This window comes from Brachionichthys hirsutus, chromosome 18 (assembly GCF_040956055.1).
Source record: "Brachionichthys hirsutus isolate HB-005 chromosome 18, CSIRO-AGI_Bhir_v1, whole genome shotgun sequence".
Classification (NCBI taxonomy): domain Eukaryota; kingdom Metazoa; phylum Chordata; class Actinopteri; order Lophiiformes; family Brachionichthyidae; genus Brachionichthys; species Brachionichthys hirsutus.
In genome coordinates, this window is record NC_090914.1 from 12,331,295 (window position 1) to 12,337,308 (window position 6,014).

Below are 6,014 nucleotides of genomic sequence, written 5' to 3' on the forward strand. Positions count from 1 at the left end.
GTGATAGGACGAAGGGACAGGTCTACAAGACAGTGGTGAGGACAGCCATGATGGACGGCTTAGAGACAGTGGTGAGGACAGCCAAGATGGACGGCTTAGAGACAGTGGTGAGGACAGCCATGATGGACGGCTTAGAGACAGTGGTGAGGACAGCCATGATGGAAGGCTTAGAGACAGTGGTGAGGACAGCCATAATGGACGGCTTAGAGACAGTGGTGAGGACAGCATGATGGACGGCTTAGAGACAGTGGTGAGGACAGCCATGATGGACGGCTTAGAGACAGTGGTGAGGACAGCCATGATGGAAGGCTTAGAGACAGTGGTGAGGACAGCCATGATGGACGGCTTAGAGACAGTGGTGAGGACAGCCATGATGGACGGCTTAGAGACAGTGGTGAGGACAGCCATGATGGAAGGCTTAGAGACAGTGGTGAGGACAGCCATGATGGACGGCTTAGAGACAGTGGTGAGGACAGCATGATGGACGGCTTAGAGACAGTGGTGAGGACAGCATGATGGATGGCTTAGAGACAGTGGTGAGGACAGCATGATGGACGGCTTAGAGACAGTGGTGAGGACAGCATGATGGACGGCTTAGAGACAGTGGTGAGGACAGACATGATGGACGGCTTAGAGACAGTGGTGAGGACAGCCATGATGGACGGCTTAGAGACAGTGGTGAGGACAGCATGATGGACAGCTTAGAGACAGTGGTGAGGACAGCATGATGGACGGCTTAGAGACAGTGGTGAGGACAGCCATGATGGACGGCTCAGAGACGGTGGTGAGGACAGCCATGATGGACGGCTCAGAGACAGTGGTGAGGAAAGCCATGATGGACGGCTTAGAGACAGTGGTGAGGACAGACATGATGGATGGCTGAGAGACAGTGGTGAGGACAGACATGATGGACGGCTTAGAGACAGTGGTGAGGACAGCCATGATGGACGGCTTAGAGAAAGTGGTGAGGACAGCCATGATGGACGGCTCAGAGACAGTGGTGAGGACAGACATGATGGACGGCTCAGAGACAGTGTCTCTGAGGAAAGGACAGGAGGCGGAGCTAGAAGTGGAGGAGATGAAGATGCTGAGGTTCTCCTTGGGAGGGACCAGGTTGGACAGGATTAGAAATGAGACAATAAGAGGGACAGTGAAGTGAATGAAAGCAGTGGTTCTTAAATGGTGGGGGGCGCGGTGCGATGTCAGGGGGGGGGGGGGGGGGGTCATTTTGGTTTTGCAGGTTAAAGTGTTTTATATTTTGTGCTCCCTAGTTGATGTTGCTGATCAATTTTAATTTATTATTATTTATTGATTCAATTTCATTTAATTTATTATTTAATTTTATAAATTGTACTTTAAGGATTAAAATGTCAGGCAAATTGATGCACTTCAAATATTTTCTGTTGCAGACTAACAAAATGGTAATAAAGTTATTCTTTGTAAGTTGATCTATATTTCTTTCTTTTTCATATTTCTTTTTGTGTTAATGAGGATACAAGAGTGCTTTTCTTTGGGGGGGGGCGTGACAGAAAATAATTGAGATGAGAAGCAGTGGGTTAGGGGTAGATATCATAGATATCAGTTTCTGTTTTTATACTACTGTGCATGCCTACTTCCTGCTTTACTTCCTGCTTTACTTCCTGCTTTACTTCCTTCCTTCTTGCAGATGAGATTCAGAATGGAAATGGTTCGTCTTTCATGAGGTTTAATGATGGAAATCAGGCTCCGTTAGCGAAAGTAGCTTAGTTAATCACGAAGTCTGAGTATTTGTTGATTATTCTCACCTTTCCCAAATATCTACATCAAAGTAGCACCTCTGTTGTTTCATTCTATATTGACACTTAATAATTGCACATGAGCCTTGAAGTAAGACGCGCTGCTAAATAGTGAGCAACATGGCGGTTCTCGTAAAGCCCAGAGCTGCCATCTTCGGCCTATAAAACCAGTTCTCCTGTCTTTGTGTTTCACAGGTGGATGTTCTGAGGGCCGCTTCCAGTTACACCTGTCATTTCTGACCCCGCCCATCGTCTGTTCTACCAGCACCACAGATCGCCCTGACGACTGGGTTGGGCTTAACCCTAACCCTGACCCTTTCTTTGGCCCCGCTAACAGACATTCTCGTGGACAGAAGTTTGCCAGCAGGATTGTTTGACCTTTGAACTGCAGACAGTATCCCTGGAACAGGAAGACGTGACCTTCTCTCTTCTGTTAGCCTTTTCAGCCTGTTTTGTCTGTTATGGCGGAACGGCCTTGATGAAAAGCTGCTGCTGGGACATCAGTGAAGGAGCTACACCGACAGACGTCCATCCTCCAGTGGGACGCTCCGTTCCCAACCTGGGCTCACAGCACAGGCGCAAAAAGAAGAAGAAAAGAATCCATGCTCCTGTCAAGGTTATTTTTTGTCTCATACAATTAGTCACCAAGGCACAAACAGGATTCGTCAGTGTGTACCCAGTGTGTACTTTAGCCTTTTTGTGTCGGTCTGACACAAACGTTGTGGGTGATTGTGTGACGGCCATAAAGACGCACAATCAGTCAATGAAAGCTAGAAGCTACAAAAAGGTTGTGTTGATCAGCCCATTGGAGGATGAAATATTAACCTTCACCAGCAAGTGGGTGGAATACTGCAACGTTTGCCATTTTACTGTGGCTGAATCTTAACCGGATTGAAATATATGTTCTACATATAGAGATGATTTTTAGTGGAGCCCGAACCCGAGTGGGCCGATGTGGGAAGCCCTGCTAGGAGCAGGAAGACGGAAGCTGCTGTCTCAACGTCCTTCAGGAGACTGGGAAGACAAGGACAAGGGCTTGTTACTGCAGGCGAGTTCTCAGGCTCTCCTGTAATGCATTGTGGGTAGCCAGTGTGTGATCGGTACCAGTGTGTACCCAGTGTGTCACCGGTACCAGTGTGCCATCGGTACCAGTGTGTACCCAGTGTGCCATCGGTACCAGTGTGTACCCAGTGTGTCATCGGTACCAGTGTGTACCCAGTGTGTCATCGGTACCAGTGTGTATTTAGTCTTCAGTTTGTCAAGATTCTTTCATTTCCCTCCAAGGCAGAAATTCTCAGTTTCTCTCTTCTGCTGAGTGCATTTCTCCATAAATAGAGATATTCCTTCTTGTAATTCTTGATACTCGTCTAATAGATTTTTCAGTTAACTGTTATTTATACAATCTGTAAATCTTGTTGCATTTTAATTCTATATATTTATTATATTTGTATGAAGCATACAGAGGACGTGAGCTCAGCATCCTCAATGGTAGCTGCCTTTTAGCACCCTGATCCAGCTCAGTCCTGCAGCTGGAGGAAGGTCGGAGACTCTTTGTTGCCCTTCACTGTTACCCCGGGCTAAAGCAGACGCTGCACTGAGGCAGGAACGCTGACCCATCGCAGGGTTTTAATTGGGGATAAATGATAACCTTGTTATCACGCTGCCATCAAATGTTCTCGTCTCATTTCTAATGATGAGAGGATCTCTGTCCAGCTCTTCTGCAGCGCCACCCTCAGGACAAAGTCTTGACTTCTAATAGAGAAGATCTGAAGCTCAAAGCTCGACTTCCTGAGATCACATCGCTCAAGCCTTCTGAATGACCTGAATTGTGTTTGACTCGGATTTAAATGAAAGGTTTGCGTGTCTGTGTGTGTGTCTGTGTCTGTTAAATGTGAACTAACAACCAGCTGTTGTTTAGCTCAGCTTAGATTAAAGATGAAAGATTAAAGAGAGAAAACAGCCATCATGCCTCTGCCAAAGGAAAAGGCAGCAGCTGTAAAACACAAATCTTTATGCTAAGCTAGCTAGACTTTTTACCAAAATATTTTTTTTCTTATTGTTGTGCTGGACTTTTCCTTACTTTTATTCTAAAATGATCATTTTAGGCTGATTCTGTGTAAATTCCTCCACTTTCCCTTCAGGAAATCTAATCCTGTATCTGAAGGGAGACGTGGAACCACTGAAAAATCTTTTGCTTTCACACACACACACACACACACACAGACACAACAACGTGCACGTTACGGCGCACACTAAGCTGCACCATGCTGCAAATGTTCCTGTTTGAGACACACATAGAAGATTCGAGAGCCAGACTCTCAGTTCCTGACCCCAAGTGGTCCCAGACGAGGTGAAAGGTGACACCGCTGCACAAACACAAGCGCTGCCTTACCTCCTTGTGTAATCCACCGTTAAGACGACGACGCCCACCTGTAGAGACGATCCCTCCTTTGAAACAACTTTGATCTCGCCAGTGTCATCGGCTTTTCTGCAACTTGTTCTGCAATCCCCCCCCCCCCCCCAACTTGTGTTTGATTGTCAATCTTTTGGTGTACATTTTATAGTATTTATTTATTGTTGACAAGTCTTGCATTTGGAAATCATAAAAAAGTGACGGCGGTTTGACCGAAGATTCTATTTAATGGCTGAAAGCTTTTTGTAATGATTAAAATGAGAACCAGCGAACGAGAACTTTTTATTATGACGTCGTAACATGATCCTTTTGTGTTGTAACAGGATTTGTTTTATCCACTGAATGAAGACAAATAAATGACACAACCGTGTTTGGGATGGGAATTATCTGCTCGTGCACGTGGAGCCTGCACAGATAACGCTCTATCAGAGCGCTCGTGCACGTGGACCCTGCACCGATAACGCTCTATCAGAGCGAATTTAAAGGTCTCTGGCCCCACCTTGTGGCTCCTGAACGTATTGGCCCTTTGAAGAACGCTAAAGAGAAATGGCATCATTTAATAAAGAGAAGTTCTGAACGGAGTGGAAATATTTTAATGGACTCACAATGAGACGTTCAAATACAACAACTGTGTATATATGCGTGTGAATATACACACATATATATGGAAATCAGTGACGTGCAGTCAGGGGAGGCAGGTGAGGCTGTGCCTCACCTGCCATCATATAAAATCATATAAAAATCATGTATTTGTATTATTAAAAATAATATAAACATCATATAATATATAATCTAACATCAGCAATATTATATTTTAAATTTTATAATTATTTTCATTTTTAATAATACTATTAGTGCGTCACGTGTTCTTGTGCTGAGCGGCATTAAAATACTGCAGAATGAGGCCACATGTAATACTGCCTGCAGCCCATAGGAGACCCGTGATCCAGTGACCCCTCGGCCTCGGCGTCAAACAATAGAAGAAGAAGTACGGAGTTCTATTCAAACTCTCGTTGCTTGGGCTTTGTTTCGAAATGGAGGATTACATATATACATTGAAGGGGTTTTCTAAACTGGACTTTCAATCAAAGCAGGAGATACTAATTAAGGGACGACCAACACCGGAGCTCAAAGGATTGCTACAGCCGACGGGATATTCGACCCGCTCCGACGGACTGGTACGCACGGAAAAGCTGGCTGTGCGGATGTCCTGCAAGAAACCCACTTTTTTGCTTTTCTTGCCTTCTTTTCGCAAATTCTGACAATATTTGGACTCGGATCGGATATTGCGACCTGAAGAACTTACAGCGAAGCCTCGTCAAACACGAGCAGTCGACCGCGCATATCCAAAGTGTGGTGTTGTTTGGAAATGAGGAGACAGTAGTAGTTCCAACCACTCAACTTTATCAGCACGTCCTTATAACAACTTCAGTACATCGCTCGAACACCCACGCTACCTTCTTCTTCTCTCTTACCTATTCTGTTCTCTCTCTTCTTCTGCCGTCCCTATTTCTGGCATCCGAGTACATGCGCCATCTTCTGGCGAAAGCATAGAACACAACATTTCCTTTCTTGTAGAAAAAGTAATTTCTCCATATCTAAGAATTGCACAGTAAACACATTACATTAGCTGTAGGTTAATCACATTTGTAATTGTACTCTGTAACCAGTAAATTGCTATGTAATAACAAAACACATTTTGAGTAAAACAGATTATTACTTGTACTTATATAACCATCTGTAAGAACCAAGTTACTTTATCTTAAACCAGAAAGTACAGGTAAATCAACATCTTAAGGCATAACATAGTCCTTGTGCCAATTGGG